This window comes from Montipora foliosa, chromosome 3 (assembly GCF_036669935.1).
Source record: "Montipora foliosa isolate CH-2021 chromosome 3, ASM3666993v2, whole genome shotgun sequence".
Taxonomy (NCBI): domain Eukaryota; kingdom Metazoa; phylum Cnidaria; class Anthozoa; order Scleractinia; family Acroporidae; genus Montipora; species Montipora foliosa.
Window position 1 is genome coordinate 41,634,854 of NC_090871.1, and position 20,000 is coordinate 41,654,853.

The 20,000-nt window shown below is 38.8% G+C and overlaps 1 long non-coding RNA gene across 1 annotated transcript in view; it reads left to right on the forward strand.

Annotated features, from left to right (window-relative positions):
* The first annotated feature begins 5,692 nt into the window (after positions 1-5,692).
* The window catches only part of LOC137997447 (uncharacterized), a 16,083-nt gene continuing 1,775 nt past the window's right edge, over positions 5,693-20,000 (forward strand). Inside the window, exon 1 of the long non-coding RNA XR_011122482.1 lies at positions 5,693-6,071. This is a non-coding gene — a long non-coding RNA (uncharacterized lncRNA). The remainder of the gene's footprint in view (positions 6,072-20,000) is intronic.

Here is a 20,000-nt window from a genome sequence, read left to right on the forward strand (position 1 = left end):
GAAAGCAACGGAAAAATTTGTGTGTAACATAATGTTTTTGAGGCCAGGATGATCTTCAGACACCGCACCCTCCGCCTGGTGGTCTCAATGTGGACTTTGGTTTTATAATTATAAAGTCAGCGCACGCTGTAAACGTTGCGTTTTTTGCTTTCAGTTGAATGTTACATTGCACGTGCTTTTTTCAGTTGCTTTCAAACCACTGACGAAGAGGGAGATCCCTCAAAACGTTTGGTTCTCTTTTAATTTTCTTAGGCGCAAAATTGAACTTTCATTTTATATTCATCTGAACTTTCATAATAACACTTTCGCATCAAGGACAGTCAGCCAAGAAGAAGACAGCAGACTTTCCCATTAGAGACCACTGTAACACATGAAATAGAAGACTTTCCTGAACCCATACAGACAGCTGGAACCCTGCCTTGGACCTACACCATCAAAATGCAAGCGACAGACAATAGAAGAAGGCATTGTACGTTCAACTCAAAGGTTATCTGTAGCTATGAAAGAGAGAGCCATTGAGAAGCTTAAGTAAATGAAATGGAGTGAGATGGAATTAGAGCCAGAATTGAAAATGGCTCAAATTGTTTCAAATCTGCACAGTGGCAGACCCACAGTGGCAATAAGGTTGGCCTTTTTAATTGAGAATTTGTTGGGATTGCCATACAAATCCTTATAATTTTGTTAGCTTTACCTCACACTGAGCTTGGGGCACCTGTGGATTCACAATTCCACATCAGAATCAGCCGACAAACATTAAACTTTCATTTCACCCACCAACAAGGCAATAGCAGCCCCGTAAGCAACCTCAGGCAGTAGTTTTTTCCACTCAACCTCAACCAAAATCATTTTTGGAATGTGGATTCTCATCTTTTTCCTTTTGAGACTCAAGGAAAGAGTTAGCAATGAGAAATGCTAGACTTGATCCACAATTCACACCTAGGAATCGCCAATTGCAAACAGTGAGCATGTAAAATTATGTACAGTGTTATCCCCAAATGAATGTTGACATACTATCAAGAAATGTAGTAAATATGCCGAATTTAAAAGAGCCCAGCCATCGAAGCTCTTTTAAGTACCGCTAGACCACCTCCCATTTCCAGAAGTAGCAACACACCTGTTTGAATTTGAATACAAGTTATTGGCTGATCACTGATTACAACTCAAAGTTCACAGAAGCTCACTAGTTAGAGGACATCTCTAGCAGCTCAGTATTAGAGGTTCTCATATTTCAGTTTGCCTGGACTCTGTGAAGTGAGTGCAGAAAATTCAGGACTGTGAAGGACTGTGCAGGACACTTCAACCCAGGTTGCAAAATTTTGCAATGACTATGGAATTGTTCACCAAAATTTAATGTCCAAAGCACACTTTCAGAGTTGATATGGTGAAGTGGAAAGAGCTGTGCAAACAATGTTTAAAAGTACAGGTACTGTGGACAGAAAAAAGGGACAAATACTTGGCATTGTCCAACTGAGGAAAGGATCGATTTGTCACCAGCTCAGCTCCTAATTAGGCAGCAGGCCCAACATTCAACCAACAGCACCCGGACTACTGCTAGCTCAATACAGCCACAAAGATGGGTAGTGTCACCTAATCCTGAAGACAGGAATACCACCATGACAAGTCTACAACAAGGGAGTTATAATCTGGACAACTGGCTAGTCAGAATGGTTTCCTATGCTGGGACAAAGACATGGTCCCTTGGTGGTGGTAAGGAAGGTGAAATGTATTTTACCAGTTTCAGTGGTCAACAACAGAAATTGCTGTATTGAAACTGGCAGATGATACATTTAGGTGATTTTTATTCGGTGTTAACAAGATCTTACTTAGTTTGAACATCAAAGAGGTCATGCTAATTTGCTAAAACACAGACAAATGTAGATAGCTGAGCAAGAATATTGGACATAAAAAGATAATGGTCATAATGGTAAAGAAGACAGAGAAAGCATATCTTGTTGGGCAAGAAAAGAAAAAATTCCAGCAAAGGGTGACAGAAACCTTTGGTCAAGGGTACAAGGTTCAATGTCGAGTGATCATCAGAGCTGTGAAATTTGTTTTAACTAAAATTACTAAACTTTGTTCAGGTCCTGTAAATAATCTGCAAGCACTATGATCATGAAAAAAACATGATTTTTGTAAACGCCTATCCTGTTGCACTGAACCATTCAGAAGTATCAGGTGGTCTTCCTTAGGATGACAAATCCATGTGTTATAACACAGTAAGATTGATAAGGTGTCTCTAAGGCTCAAAGTACATGCCCACATACTGAGATCTAACAGGAAGAACCTTAAAACTATCACTTTGAATATTGGCAGTTATCATTTCTGAAAAAAAAAAGGATGCCTATGAGACAGCTAAAATTAGCATTGCTCAATTGGAGCTATTTGAGGTGGTCTTGTATCTATAAATGGGAAATTGTTGTATCTCTTGTGGCTAAAAATAAAATCTAACCTTGGAACTTGCTCATGTAGTGTGGTTGACTACTGTTCTCTTTAAGTAAGTGTACATTGAATAAGAAAATTATCAGGTAAGTAGCATGTGACCTGAGTTGCAATGAAATTGAACAGACAGCCCACCTACTGTATTGAAGCTGTGGCTATAAAAAGAATGTGCTGTGTATTTGGTTAATAGACCTCAACATCATGGCAACACATTACAGATTAATACGTCCGTAAAATTCGATTTTCAAAACTGCAAAGTGCAACAGAAACTGTTAATGTTGGATCACCCACACGGCAGGTTGCCACAAAATGAAACAAAGTGGAGAAAAAAAAACAAGTTTACAAGTTTACTGATTGATGAAAGCTAATGGACTGAATGAACAATGTCATGCTTGTCCCAACAGGAATGTTGCTATGTGAGCTTCAAACTGAACGACTTCTCAGAACAGAAAAACAAATCAGAACATGGCCGGGAAGCTTGATATATTTTTTTATGAGATGAGGGAACGAGATATGTATTCGAAATTTGTTACATATGGTAAATCACTTGTATTTTGCCCTTATTTGTTACGTCTGGAATGTTTCTTGGTAGAAACTCTTATCATGCTTACAAGTGTTTTGATCCTTGACCTCATAAAATATGCAGCAATTACAAAGCTGTGAAGAAGTGCAAAGCTGTATATATAAACTGTCACATACATACATGTACCTGCACAATCTTAATCATGTAAATACATACAATTAACGAAGGACCTAAAGAAACAAATATATATATTTATATATATGGTTTTAAATACTGCAATTTCCAAAAAAGTTTTGCATTCTGATATCGCATTATCCAAAGGAAACATCTTCTTCGTATCTTGGTGATATCTTTTAAAAAATTTACCACATGCGCGTTTCATAATTTTACACAGCATCAATTTAAAAAATCATAAAAATCCCCTCGAAATGGGACAATATCTGCATAATTTCTGTAACAGAATCTTTCGAAGTGAACTAATCCCCCGTAATGCTGCATGATAACAACAAAGGGGCAAAGTGGACGCAAACTACATGAGCTGTCCTAAATAAAGTTTGATCCTGCCATCTCCGATCTCATTTGCGATGCATGCGCAGAACAAGTGGAAAACACATGCCAACACCAAACAGAAAAGATCACAAGCTCCTTAAATACAAATAGACTTTTTCTCCGCCAGTCGCATAAGAATAAACCAAAAGAATTACGCAATTAAAACAGAAATCGTAATTTACTGACCTGATGAGGTCAGAGCTGCGGCAGATACTTGCTATGCATTGACAAAGAAAATAACAGAAGGTCCTCGGTGTGATTTCAACGCGTGTTATCCGACCTGTTGAATACGGACTGGAGGAAATTCTTGAGTTGAACTAATGAAAGACCCTACGTTCGCTTGATATTTCAAACAACTGGGTAGGACGATTGCCGTGCGGAAATATATTGTTCCGCTCAAAATACCTAAATCCACTACGCAATATTGAATTTTATGTACCGGGAAGAATGTATGTTATGACTTTTGTATCTTGTAGAAAAGCAATGTAATATTAGATAAGGCTTTCAAGAAACGAACGTACTGCACAGTTATCTCGGCGTTCAATACCCAGGAAATTATTGTACTTCTTCACGAGAAAAAAAAAAAAGAAAAAGAAAAATACACTGTTGGAAATTTTAGTCCTTCCTGCGAACATCCTTTTGGTGATTGATGTGGTTCCCCATAACGCTGCATGAATCGCTTACCTACAACTCTAGGAATTTACCACAACAAAAAAACTGTTAATTTCCAATCTTGTTTACCAACATGCGAATTTAATGATCTGAGGTTGAATGATTTCCTATCGGATCAGAACAGTAGTTAACAATTGGATCAGTAATTGTCGTATTAAGAACTGCGGTCCTTGCTATTATCAAATGTCACTTATATCGCCACGCAGAGGTCGCTGGAGAGCCAAAGCAAATGCCTCTACAACAAATTAACAAAGTTCTGCAACTCGCTGAGGCGAGCAAACGAAACCCTCAAATATACCAAACAAAGCAAATTTGCGATAGGGATTACATGGAATCGATTCATTGTCTACTAAAGTGTCTTAATTTTCAAGAAACAATTAAATACCCCCTCACACAATATCGGCCTTTCCAATACGCAAGAGAAAAAAGATTAAGAGGTAAAAAACGTAATGAAATGGTTACCTTATCTCCAAAAGCAACTGCTTCGGCAGACCAATGCGTTTGTGCTGCGTTGTCTTCGATATCACCTTGAAGGTCGCCCTCTGTTTTTCTCCTGTGTGTTTCTCCCGATTGATGTGGTGGCTGGTGGTCGTTGGTCAATGGAGTATATATTGCATTACCTTGTGCTTTTGATCCTAGTTTGTCGAGAATGTCCACAAAGTCGAGGCGAAATTGTTCGCCTTTGTCACTAAGATTTTCTTCCACCAAAACCTCCCCTAAAAACTCCTTGATTCCTGGCAGAGCGACTGTTATCACTGTGAAATAAACATGCGTTGCTGAAGTTACTGACACAAGATAATTGATTTTGGTTCAATGACCGACTTAATTAAAGTTACCCTTGAACGCATCAACAAAACAAATCGAACACTGACTAGAATAAGAATATATTAAAAATCACAGGGCACAAGCAATATAAATGACGAATAAAACGCGCGCGCACCAACCCAGAATCACGAAAGAGTGCAGCACGAGGATACGTATCAACAAGTCCTGCGCATTAATGATAAGGAAAAAAATGATCCTCGATCTGTAAGGTCTGACAAACAGTACCTGCCAGTTTATCCTGCTGTGGAAGACCTTTAAAAAATTCTTCAGCATCCATGTTTTGAATCTAACAGCTTTCTAAACATGATATACGTTTTGTACCCAACGAAGCTGCGTTCACAAGAGTTACAATTGAAATATGAGCCGCACAACAAGACAGACATTTGAGATGGCTGCGGAATGTACACACGACGGACAGTTCGCTGCACTGTTACCGGATATCCTCGGCGCCCCTAAATCTCTTTCATTAATGGTCGCGTCTCTAGTCTTGACATAGGCTTCAAAGAGCAATTTCTAAAGGTAAAGTGTGCATACTTCAGAAGCGTGTTATGTATCTGGAATTTTTTTGCAGTTCTTGGACTCACTTAAGAGCAATAGTCACGCGCATGACAACAGGTAGTCAAGAAGTTGGCAGTTTGAATTGCCTGGATTATTTACCTTTCGTTCCATTGGGCACATGGATGACAGACTTATGTTATTAACCAAAAGGCGCGGGTTGCTTTGTGCAACACTGGTGACAATTTTAGCAAATATCTCTTTCAGGCAGTAATGTAAATAAAACGATTTTCTAAATCCTTTGAAAGTCATTCTTTCCTATTGAGATGTCACAAATGACCTCAGAGTTCATTGGTCTTGCTGGTAGTTTGTAGGTGTATAGCTGATTTTTCAGCTTACACATGAGAGCAAATCGTGCCAACAGTCGAGAGTGAGGTTTCTTTCATATTGTAATTTTGACGAGGTGGTATCAAGATTGTGTATTGTTTGATGTCTCTAAGGCAATAAGGAACCTAGTCAGCGGAAAGGCATCTACTGCCGGAGAAACAGAAGCTAAGCACGTTCCAAGGTTCGTGATATCTTTATGATACGGCATATATAGTATGCCATATTCTTCAATATTATTGTCTCCAGAACTTAGTTTGTATAAGAAAACAATCGAAATTTTAATATAAAAAGCTCGTGTTGTTCTGGCCGGATCACAATGGAGGAACCAATTTGAGCAGCTCTTATAAACGTCAAAAGGCACGTCGCATTGTTTGCAATTCCACGCCTTTAGCATCGCAGTGATTGCGGAACTGTCTCTGCTTTTGATATTTAGTTGCTTTAGCAGGAGAAAGTGCATAACCGTCGCTTTTTTAGCCAGACTATTGACTGAATGCCGATGCAACTTAACCACTTTAACTGAGCCGTGCACTGAACTCAGAACAGCACGCCAATTAAGCGTCCTGTGGTTAAATGAATGCTACGATGAATATATTGGTTAAGTGCTTACTTACCTGTAACAAAGACACTTCTTTTAGAAGTTGATACTAATAGGAAGATGGCGTTTTTCCTGTATTAAGCACACGATAGCGAAGTAAGGTTGGCAACGGACAGCTGTCTAAGGATTGTTTCGAAGTAACGTTTTTACGTCACTGACTGTTCTGCATGACTTGAATCTTTTTGTTTCATAAACATTTGTAAGGGATTCCGATATGAAAAGAAGTAATGTTGTTTGACGTAATGGCGGCTGGCTTAACTCATTGCTGGGCACAACCTCATTGGTTATTCTATTGAATCGACTGATATATCATTGATTAATTTTAACATAAGAGTAGCCGGGCTGAATTTCGTTCAAGCTACTTATAAGCTCTCATTTTTTGCTGATAGCTTTCCTGAGAGCACGATCTTGAGGCGCTATCCTGTTAATAAAACCATGACTAAAAAACCGACTTCCTGCCTCCTACAAGCGTTTTGAATGTATGAGAAACAAGCAGTTAAGAGTTTGCTGTTACACGAAAGATTTAAGGAATTCAATTGTTATGAAATCTTCAACGTGACACTCTTGACGTGCCTTATCATATGTTGAGAATGACTTCATCAATTTTGTTCAACGTTTTCAGCAGTAAACGAGAAAATAATGAAAGAGAGAAACTTGGAGTCAATCTTGCAATGCCGGACAACCAAGTCACCGATATATTACCAGAAAAAAAAAAGCCTTGCGGGCTCTTTTCATCTATAGACTGCAAAGTAAACGACTTTTGTGGATACTTTTATTTCCTTGATGGGCGCTAGACTGAATTTCAGCCGCCGCTCCTGAAGAGCGAAGAAGGCGGCTCATACACGTTTCAATTGAAAAATTTATGAACAACGCCTCTTCTGGTCACGCCCGTGCTCATCGGATAAAAGGTTAGTATTTTTGCATTACTTATTGAGATTTCAGAGTGTCAGGAAATGCGGCAACTATAAGTTTTCAAAGGAAATTTGTTTGTGACTTTAAAAAGCATATTTGTCGTTGAATGCGTTTCCAGCTTTTTGTTTTCAGCGGAACAGAGTTTGTGACAACGCAGGAAGCAGGCCGATGAACGGAGAGAAGAGAAAATCATTAGTGAACTCCGAAGAACGGTGTTTGTTTTTGAAGAAACATTAAAATATTATTATAGGAAAGGACATCGGGTTTTTTTCTTTTACTTTTTTTTAATAGTTCTCTTGTTTTTTTGTTTTTTTCAAATAAGAGAGAACAAGCTTTTCTCAGCCTTATCAGCCTTATTTGTTCCGTCCAAAAACAGCTGTGCTCAACCTAACGAGTTTGGCAGAGATCGGTAGTGTATGTGCATTTGCGTGAGAGCTTAGCACGTTAAGCGGACTATAGTTTATTTATGTTTCACCCATTTGACAATAGAGGGTTCAAGTTATTTTTATCTAAATGAAATGCGCTTTTCAATTCAGTTTGTCAAATGGTGAACGAAAAACGTTACTCGAAGTGGATTTGTTATTTGCTCCCCTTATACTTATTAAGCCTGGTTTTGAAACACTTTGTATTGTTCTTAAAACGAAATAGAAATCATATTTCAGATTCTTTTAAGCCATAATAGAGCTGCTTAGATGAGTTTTAGAAGTATTTTTTTCCGTGATCGATTATTTGATTTGGGATATTTTAAGACTAAGCGTATTTACCTTACTAAATATGGCACTTAACCACGTTATTTGTGCGTGTTTTGTTTTTTGCAAAGTGAAAAGTTCATTTGAAGGCCTTGAGGAAAAAAAACAATCAGAAATAATATCGTTACTACAAGGGTTTCGTCTCTGAAGGGGGACAGAGAACTCCGTGTCATTGCCGCTGCTTCCCGCACAGAATACTTCAAAGGACAACGGTATCTTCATTTTGCAGTCAGTGTACCTTGCACTTCCTAAGAATCAATGCGGAAAAAAATACGATTTTAGGCCTTCAGTTCTCCTTTAAAATGAAATATGTCGTGGAATGGGATCAAACGGGCTTCATCTTCGAGTTACTCTTCATGAAGCCTTCCTTTCTTCTCTTGAGCCACGAGTTTCTAAGAACACATGTTGGACGTCACGTTGGGTATTACAATCATTCGGACATTTGTGTAGGAATGATATAGCTGCGAGGTATTTGATAACCAAGTGTTGCTATAAATTTCGCGCGGCTACAGTACCATGCAGAACCAAGCTAACGTTCACAAAGTCTCGGTAGCGTTTCTGGGTTTGCCCCGAGCATTGATCAACTGTGAAACGAGAATTTCGCGGGGACTCGGCAATTCCACCATGTCAAGTTACACTGTTATGCGTGCTTCTCATTTGTGTTTGTCGCGAAGATACTCAAGTTATTTCTCAGCGCAAGTTTATCTTTGAAGCAGCACTTATGAAACTGTCTGTGAAACTAAAACCTCATTTCAGTGAAGAATCCACTCCATTCCTACAGTTTAAGCATTGTTTCACGTTGCTTATCTGTTCAGGGTTGCATTGAACCTCACAAATTTTTCTGTTGAATGCATAAATTAATTATGCTCGTTGCTCGTTGCACGTACGCTGTCACTGAACTGATTCACATCAACCCCTTGAGCCTTAAGCAATCGAGACTATATACAGTGTTTTTAGAAACTCTCCTTGCTTAAAAAATCAGAAACAGGTAGTTTAATGCTATCGCAATGCATCATCTCTGAATTGAATGCAAAGCCAACCATAATCCGCGCTGACGTTAGAGATAAGAGATTCCATCTTAAAGACCCTTCAAGTCATCATATATTTCCAATACTTGCCACCTAACTGTTATTGCATGACCTTGATTTTTCCAAGTTACGCGAAACGCATTTCAATAGGAAAAACCTGTTCTGGATCCGGCAAGATTAAAGTTTTTTGATTTTCAAGAAATCTTTACCAGCGAGAGAGATGTTTAAAATGTGACTGGTAATCGACCTCACTCTACTTGCACTCAACGTGGCGGTTTCACTTGAATGAGCATTACGCACATCTCAGAGTGTCTTTCGCTTACCATGTACAAATGATCTGATATTCACTGCCAAAATTAATCTTACCATGATGGAATATGATGATATGATTTTTCCCAAGTTGAACTTATCAACAAATCCTACTTTTGTTATCATGTTTGTTAATTATTTAAAACCTCAAAAAGGTTAATGGAGTTTGACTGAGTGGTTGTAAGAGCTAGCGAGACATTACAAATCATGATTGCAGGTCAACTGTAGTAAACAGGCTATGGAGCGAACTGTATTATGTTAATTTCGCAAAAATTGTGACCATCAAACAAAAAAAATTTGCCTCCGAAAAAGATGTCTCAAGTTTGAAGTAGGCGGCGTTATATCAGGGGCACCCAACGAGAATATAGTTCTAAACCACTTAAATATAGCTTTGTTAATCATATATTTTAGTATTTAAACGGTAGATAAAGGCGTATTTTTATCCCGTAAAAGTTTTCATCTGTTCGGATCATCCTAGCTGAAAGTCTAGTGATCCGAAAATTATAGGGATCAAAACTTTATACCTTTTCGAAATTTTCATCCAGAAAGAAGGCTGACCTTTTTAGGGTAAAAATCCGTTTAAAATGGGCAATTATACCATTTTTTAGATGTTCGAAAAGCCTAGGACAGGCAGGCAAGCAAGAAATTTTACAACAAATGATCCGAAAATTCTAGATCTCAAATTGTCTTCCGAAAAGATGTTTTCCGAAATTTGACGTTGGGTGCCTGTTTACAGCAGGAAATTTGACAATACAACCAAGCGTGCACTTAAGCCGGCAAAACCACTTGAGTTGTTTTTCGGCCTTCAGCCACGCGAAAAGGAAACAACAGCTGATGTACCTGAGGACGTGTGGAGCAAGTTGTAAGTACTGAGAGTACTGACACGAGATAAACTAAGAATAAAGCCAGGATCCGAGCCAGGATACGAGCTAGGATCCGAGCCAGGATTCGAGACCTAACCGAGACCTAACCGAGACCTAACCTAACCTAACCGAGACCTACCCTAACCCTAACTAGACCTAACTAGACTAGAACCAACCTAAATAGACCTAACCTAACCGATGCGAGACCTAACCTAACCGAGAGATTCGAGAATAAATAGCGGAGAAAGCTCATCTTAGCTCGAATCCTGGCTGGAATCCTGGCTCGGATCCTAGCTCGAATCCTGGCTCGAAGTTTAGGTATCCTCTACTGACACTTCAGTCTGCAGATCTCGAGTGAGGTCACAACGAGATAGACTATTGATCGAGTTATGAGTTGAGTTGAGTTTGAGTTGAGTTTGAGTTAAGTTTGAGTTAAGATTGAGTTAATATTGAGTTCCGTTTTTTTTTTTGCATTTTTGGCACTTAAATCTAATAAATATTAAGTAGAAGACACTGAAAAGACCATCAAACACCGTTTTCGTGAAGTGCACAGGTGTATATTTGCGAAATGGTTTTAAACTGATCAAAACAATCTTGAAATTTCCTGTACCGCAGTATTCTTGTTTAACACTTTACCAGTTTCAGCACTTGGACTCCTTCGATTTGACTACTGCCTGTTTTGCTGTTATGTGGTCTCATCGATCAGTAGTCCCTTCAGAAGATTATTCCAAGCCGACCACATGGCTGATGAAAAGACCAGACCACAACAATGTACTCTTTCCGACTAGTGTGTGCAATCTTTAATATCCCACAGTTTATGAACGTTGAAGGTTGTGAGACGGGACCTGCAATTTATAGTCCTTATTCGCGAAGACTTGAAAGTCTAACCATTTGCGGATGTTATTACAAAGGCAGCACTTTCTCCTCAATTATTTTAAGACCCTGAGTGTTGCGGGTCTGGCCGGAGTCGAACTCACGATCTCCTGCATAACAAACTGATCCACCGACGCGCGGTTGTTCCTTTTAGCAATCAAGTCTATCGACGCAGAAAAGATGTCTTCTTGTAAGGCTAAGGATGGGATTTACCGTTAAGCCAGCTTATAGCCCTGGCGGCTAAACGATGAAACGTACCGTTTGTCGTTCAGCAGCGTGGTTTTCGTGATCGGCTACCAGACAAAACGTTATCGGAACTTGTGAGCTGCAGGAGTGTTTATGTAAAATATCGAATCCGGAACCTGGAACGCGTTTTTTCCCTTACTGATCCTAGCCTTTGAAGAGAAGTGCCTTTGTCAGTTTTCATTTATGTACTTGCAAAAACAAAATAAACCGTTCACGAAAAACCAAAATTAATTTACAAGTAAATCAATAAACAATGAGTAATAGCTGTAAACTGCTTTATGCAGTTTGAAGAAGCGGTTGTATTTTGGGTTGGTGTCACCATCTTTTTGGCTGGGATTGTAGCTAGACAACTAGACGTCATAGCGGACCGAAGTAGGGATTAATGTGCATTTAATTTCATAACTTACAGTTTAAGTTACCACTCACTTAAAAGAAAAATGTAATACCATCAAGGCCAGGCGAAACAATCAAGCATTACTTTCAACATCTTGTGTCTTTCAACTTTGCAGTGAAATGGTTTTCCGACATGTGTGACTAGGTCAAACATTTTCATTTATTTAAATGCTCGGCTCGTTTAACTGCCAACATTACAAAATTTCGGTGATTAGCAAACGTAACACTCGTGGTCAACATTGATTTTTAGAATTTCAGCGGTTATGAGCAAAAAGCGTAATGCTGGCTCACTTCGCCAAATGTTTCCCTCTTTCGTTTACGGCGTGTTGATCGACCATGATGCCGGACGACAAATACGGTTCATCGTTGCCGCCGGGCCGGCTGTAACTGGCTTAACAATACAGCCCATGTATCCCTCTAAGAAGACATCGTTTTGACGTCGATAGACTTAACAGCAGCAACGAGAATGATGCCGTGAAAGGTGTAATAATTATAAGATTGTTTTGATCATTGGAAAGCCATGGCATTTTGCCAAATTTTATGCAAATATATCTTTCAACGCGAAGAAAACAGTTTTCGAAGTGACTTGTACTGAATATTTACTACTTTTAATTCCGAAAAACGCCAAAAACTGTAACTCAATCTTAACTCAAACTTAACTCAAACTTAACTCAAACTCAACTCAACTCTTAACTCGATGAATAGCCGATCCCGGTCACAACTCGGAGCTGAAACTATAGATTTAAGTCCTTTTAGGAACCGCCTGTGATCTCTCCTTCATGATCAGTGGGGGTATAAGATTTTCTAAAGAATCTCTCAAAGCATTCACTGAAAACAGCTTGCCATTCGTGATCTGTTGTTTAACTTTGTTCGAAGTTGCCGTGTGCGGTATTTTCCCAATTGACCGCAAAATCCGGAAGAGTCGCGCATGCCTTATAATCAATCCAGACTGTCCCAAACTGAAAACATTCACCCCACATCAATCTTTTCGGTCTACAGCAAACCGTGTGCTGAAGCCTTGCTCGAATGATTGCCGGCTGATATTTACTGCAATTTCAATTTATCAGGCTGCCGTCTTCAAGAAAGTTGCAGAGTTGAAGTGAATCAAAAACAATCTTTATTACCACAACAGAAGCCGGAGTCAGTGCCAATCGAATGTAGTAGTTGCCCACCAAAGCTGCCTTATTTGTTAAGTACTGTCATCAGTCGTTATAAAAAAACTGCGCTTTTAAGTGGCATCATTATGAACGTTTGAGGCACGTAGCCAAAACTGTTTTCAAGGGTACTCAAAAACCACTTAAAGAAGTACCGCTGTTTAGGTTAATTCGCCAATAAATTCCTTCCTAACAAATTAGTGATGAGCAGTTTTGAACGATTTGAATGAATTCATCTTTTCACAGACAACGTTTTTGAAATTCTGCTAAAGCTTTGAAAAACGACTGGACTGGTAAAAGTCAATCAGTATGATTTAACTTGAATTCTCTGATATGATATAAAATGGTGCGTGACCACGAAGGCTGAAGGTATAAAATACAAGTAACAAGATTACCTTTGTTTAGTATATTTTGGTGAAAACAACGTCTCTAAGCCGCGCATAATGATTTTGTTTTAAAAGAATGTGACCCTATGTTACTTGAACTCGCCCTGAATGCTGCACTGGTATAGTTCATACTCCTGGTATACAGTGTATTCTGTTTTAGGAGTGTCCAATTTAAAGAAAAGCAAATTACTTAAGTTCCGTGTTGTGACCGGCCATATATGACGGAAACTAATCCGCCCAATGTCATGTTGTTCACTCATATTTATAACAATGTCACTTGCAGTAGCGCCTCACGCTTATAAAGGAAGCCGACATGAATTCCACAGCATTTTAAAGGTAGAAATTCCTATCATAACCCATGATACTGAAGTGATTTGTTACGGCCAAAAAAGAAAAGATTACTTTAGAAGCGAGCACTTGATCATTTCTCATCGTCCTTAACTACGAGCAGTTGGCATTTTATCATTAGAAATTGTCAGTTTTTTTATGTAGAAATAACTCTCTCTCTCGAATAACTCTCTATTTTTCCGGCGTTCGCTTCTGAGGGCTTATTCTGTGTTGACATTTACTGCTTTGCCAAAATACGCCCACTATTCTCTTTGTTAAATATAATATGGCATTTATCTCGCGTGCAAGTGTTTCAACAATTGGGAACTATGGCATGAAATCTTTTCTTATATTTCCTGTGCCCTTCCCACTTTTTGAGAGAAAAATCATCATTTATTCAAGTTAAATGGATCTAGCGGGGAAAAAGAGATGAAACATGGAAAGAAATTTTTCGTTCACTGAGAGCAGAGTGCTTCAATAAAGTAAGAAGAAAAACAAATGATTTGGACTCTGGTCCATTTAAAGCTGATTCTTTTGGATCTTTTCCAAGATGTAATCCGATGACAAACTGTTCTTCGTAAGTGGGAACTTTCTTAGAATTTGCTAAACGGTTTTTCAATGGCCGAAGCAATTGTTTTATAATCATATGTATACGTAAGAGCATGCCGCGATCTATAAAAAGCAACTGCGGGGATTTGAGAGTAAACTAAGATATTATGTTTATTGAAGATGGAGCCTACAAGGTCTAATACACTTAAATAGCATTAATATTTCATTCATTCGTTTATCTCTCACGGGATAAAACTCGAACTCACAAGTGATTGGTCCTAGTTGGCTTGATAGCTTTGTTGCATGGTAGGGCACTGCAGCTCGTAATTGCAAGACGGTCATGAGGGGGATCTTCAACTCTCATGTATTTCAATTACCGCAGTTTAAATATAGGAGCATTTCATGTATTCTGGATCATTAACTTTGTTTTTATTTGCCTTATTGAAAAATTTACAAGCAAGCTTTTCAGAATAAACGGATCTTATTTTCCCAAAATGTCTTCCTAGATCGGTTATTAAAAGATTTATCGGCAGGTGTTCAAATTGAATACCGAATTTCCCGTGTTTAGTAACACGTCTGCAAGTCTCTAATTGTCTCAAAAGCTTTATCTCCAGTTGAGAAAAAAATCTTTCCAGATAATAAGAAGGCTTAATTAGTATTTTCTAGCAAAGCTCAAAGGACAGCCGATTGATCAGTATAACTAAATCAGTTTAGTACGAGAACAGGGTGGTGATCGTATGTCGATTGTAGTGAGAATGTCGCCCACCAACGCTGTCTTTATTTTCTACCAAACTGATATTCATATAACGTTCTTACGTTCTTGTTGATAGAAAACTCAATTTATTTTTAAGTGGCAACTGAAATGTATATGCCAAATGATATCCTCTGCCTCATTTCCGGCCAAGAAGAATAATCTTGTTAGTGAACACCTTCGGATATTAGCAAGCCAGAGTGAGATTATATCTCAAATAAAATTAGACAGCATATATACCGATTCTTAGCACTTGGCTGCGATTGGAGATATTATTTCAGCAGCTGAGAGCTAAAATTGGTATTAAGAGGGTGGCACCGGTGCTTTGATTTACGGGTCACCAAATTCCATCAGAAAAAAAATTAGCGATGGTACGTGAAGGAAAAATGTTCAAAACAATGATAATTTCATGGCTTGTCAGACAGCCGACGGTTGCAATTGGACCAAACCCCTCAGAAAATACGTTGTCTTGCTTAATTCGAACCAACGAGGTACGTGACAAGGAATAGGAAAACGAAACAAAGAAAACTTATTTTTATAAAGTTTTATTGCTAAGTTTGAATATGACGAATACTTGACCCATCCCTAAATGCTGCACGCAACCAAAGCCTCAGTTTTGTGTTGCATCCGGCCATTAGAAATAGCCGTGCCTCTTTTTCACGTATTTCTCTGTAGTAATAACCTTTTACCATTATCTAGCTGGAAGTTAGAAGTTCAGGAACATGGTATTGGCATTACAGATGCTAATTTGATAAAGTACTCAAACAACGTGTTAAGCTTCCGTACAAATTGGCAGGCTCTTGAGTGGGCCTCCTTCAGGCGCCATTTTTCAACCAGATAAAGGCGATCAGAATACTTCAACTGATCACCGTTTATCTATTTTAGTGATCGCCGTTGGCATGTTATGACCCGTTATCTCCAGAAATAAATGATTTTAACCGCCAAATTCTCCATTTTTCGAGCCCGTTTAATTTTGATGTAATCACCAAATGCTATATCAAGCTGAGAGGCAACATCGCGGATCGTGCGTGCAAAAATCATTGAGTGGCAAGCTGGAATGTAATCTTTCCTCTAAACTCTTCCTGTGTCCTTTCAATCGACTTTCAACTTATTGTGGAAAAACTGTCATTTATGTCACGCGTAAGCTGAAAAGGCTAAATTGACAAAATATGTACAAGCTTTTTGTTTCACTGAAGTTAACCGTTAATGCAGTTGAAAACATGTGAAAGGATGAAAGGATGTCTGCGTATTGTTAATTCAGTTGCGACAAAAACTGCTGACTTTTACCATAAACAATTCACGGCATCTTTTTTTGAACTTGCTCCCTCGCTTTAGATGGATGATTATTCTCATAAATATGTGGGAGTTTTCCGTAAAACGCGTTTGCTGACCGCTCCAAGCGTTTTTCAAATCGAGGTGTAACCTCGTGCCTAGGGTTCATTCCAAGCACAATTGCTTGACCAATGCATGGAATTCTGTTTGAATACTATTCACACATTCAATTTGGAGACAGGGTGGCATTTTGTCGAAGACGAATACAGTATTAATCAAGCACATTCCAAGCGTGGTCCTCCGCGAGTCAAATTGTAACCCGGGAATTGTAACCATATTCAGTATTCGTATGCGGCTTCGCGGCTTACACAAGAGATGAGCCCGTATCGAACGTTTTCAAAACGCTCTACGCTGGACAGCCGCTTGACCTTCCGGTAACTTCCTCACTATGATTGTTGTCGTGTTCACAAAAGGCGGTGTCTCAGCGGATTTGGAGCCCCCAGAAAATAAGAGTTCTTCTGATTAAGGAAATAAGTTTTCTTTGTAAATTGTAAAAAAACTTTTACTGAAACTCAAGTCTAACCTTTCTCAGTTTCTCCTTATTGAAAATTAATACGAGAATTCATGACTGGAAACGTTTGTCCTTGTAATCAAGTAAACTTCTCACCATGCATTTTCCAACCAAGTGGTGTTACTTCAACAAAAAACTATTTCAAATAAAAGAAATAGTGTTTCGTTTCCGGTATGGTAAGGGCAGGAGAAAAGGTAAAATGCTGTAGTGTAGGTCACTCGGTCTGTTATATTTATTTCGCTTCGTCTATTGAAACTGTCGAGAAATAAAGATAGAAGCGTGGACGCAAACTCTCCAGGAACGGTGAAAAGCCTGGCAAGGCATATAAACCATTGAAGAGAAGAAAATACTTGTTTATGTGCACAAAACATCGAAGCATGAAGTCTTACCTTCGAAAAGCGGCCATTGCATAACATTTGAAATTTCGTTTTCCGTGAATCTTCCATTACTTGTGTTACATGTGAACCTAGGTAGCCACCGGTACTAGCTTTAAAATAACTGGTTCCTGGTTAACCCAAATTATTGCTACGACTCAACCAGTGCGACGACTGTTTACATTACTCAATCTTTTGATTTTTCAACAATATATCACTTTAATCCAACCCAAAATCATTCAGATAGTCAAAACTTCATATTTATGACCCATTGCCTTCGCTTTTTTTTTTTGTTAGCATTATGATTTGCGATACTTCAGGTTCACATGTTCTCAAATTGTTTTTACATCTCACAAATGTTTAGATTTTCAATTACAAACTCTGTTTTGATTGGCCACTTTACCTCACTGTGTAAATACCGTATTTACTCGCATAAGCGCCGCGTGTCTCCGGTGCGGCGCTTCAGTCGAGGCCGGCGCTTATTTAGAAGGCTCGTATCACAAATACAAAACATTTTGATTGTACAATTTAATTTACTTCATCAGAATTTTTTCATGGCTTACCGACTTGAAGCTAACCTAAGTTTTGGCTTTCATAACAGCATCGTCAATACTTTTCTGTACACTTTTCTGTAGGTTTTCAAGAACTGAAGAACGCGAAGATTTTGAAGAGGGAACTGAATCAAAGAGCATCGAGCATCACTTTGAACTGAAAAACACCACTAGTGATGAAAATAAATTCCCACCGCTGGCTTAGAACCGAATTGCAGCGATTACCGTCTTATGGAAATACTCTAATAAGAGCCGCACCGGAGTTGCGGCTCTTATTCGAGGGCGGCGATTATTAACTTTTCCGCTCCATGTGCGGCGCTTAATCGAGGGCGGCGCTTATTCGAGGAACCCTGAAGTCAAAATAGATACGTTTCGTTTCTAAGGAAACGAAGCAAAAAGTGCCACCTCCTTTGTGAAATTCCGCCCATTCAAATTATCATATGGAGGGAAAGATTTATAAAAGAAACAAAGCTTTACGAAATGGCCACAGCCCATGCTATATTAGAAAGTTAACACGACAATTGAACGAGTTCCTAGTTCGTGATTTTTAAATCACGCTTAAAAGCTTTTGTCAGCAAGGAATTTAAATTCGCATAATTAACTGATCTAAGTCTGTACACGAACCACTGATTAGCGAAAATTTTGTGCTGAAAAATGTTCACAGCCACCGTAAGCAAAGATACTCAATGATTCTGCTAAGCGTTCAGAATTCTAGCAACAATAAACAGAAGCTTATGGATGATACTGGGCTGAAATGTCCAGAAATGACCCTAAGCATTTCCTACCTTTTTCCAACAATAAACTAAAGGAGATTTTAAGATCAGCAGCTTATCTACATTTTGTTCGTTTTCACTACCCAATAACAAATAATCTCCACCTAAAACTCTGTTGGAAGCGGAAATGAGAACAGAGCCAAAATCGCGTTGAATATCTAGGGAAGCTGAAGGGTGAATCTGCAGCCTTTGACAGAAAGTTAATTTGGCTAAAACTGTAAGTTAGGTAATTGTATATTCAGGGAATTACGTTAACGCGATGGAAGAGAGATACGTCTGTTCGAGTGTGTTTCTCTTATCTTGCCATTTTCTTCATTCAGTTTTTTGTTTGTTGGTCAATAATCTTGTCAGAGTAGATCATGTAAATTCTTGTTTTTTGCACGATGACTTTTCAAGTTGTCGTGCATACATTCAATGTGCATTGAGCATCTGAAAAGGAGATCATTCTTCCGCCTTCCGGTATGTTTCAATCCCACCAGCTGAAAACACATCGTTTGAGCAAGCTAAGCCGATCAATACTAGCGTAGGTTAAGTCAGTTCGTTTAAATAAAGGTTGCAGATGTGCGAATTCCTTGAGAAGTGACAGCAGTGGAATCTCCGATCTGTGCTGTTAAGGAACATAAAAACTGATATCAAGGGAAGTTTGTCATTTGCAATTGGTTTGTTGCACCAGTGTGCATAAACAATCATGATCTAGTTTTCTATAAATTCCTCCACCGAATTCTTTCAATTTTGTGGTTGATCAACCTCACGAATATGTCACCAATCCTGAAAAAAATGTTAAGTGTTTACCAATGAACGTGTTGCACAGAAAGGGCAAACCAATACATCTCAATAACTCTGTCTTCAGTAGCACGTTTCACAAGACGATAGGGACTTTAAGATCTACGACCGGCGGTGAGGGTCGATGAAAACGCCCGGGGGGGGGGGGGGGTACTCCCTCATAAGGGCTTAATGGGGATGTGCGGCCAGCCAGGGTATGTTTTTCGGGATTTTTGTCTTGAAGAGGGTATCGAATTTATCATTTTTTGTCTTAATCAGGGTATTGATTTATCGATTTATCAATTTTTGTCTTAAACTGGGTTAAATGTCTTAAACAGGGTATCAAAAATCGGAATTCTGTCTTAAAATGGGTAGGAAAATCAGCGATATTTGTCTTAAACAGGGTCAGGGTATGAGGGGCCGCGCCGCACCTCCCCAACCAGGGATACATTAAACAAGCAAGTTAATCATGTCAATTTAACATTTTCATTGCAATTTTCCTCGTCCAATACCCATTGTCTTCTCATCATTGTATTTTCTATTACCTCACATTCACGTTGTTATTTAATCAGTACTCATGCATTTTATTAGCTATCTTTATATAACACCGACTAGCGGTTCACTTGTATTCACAACTGACTATGGATGTCGATCATCCGAAACATGTTTTGT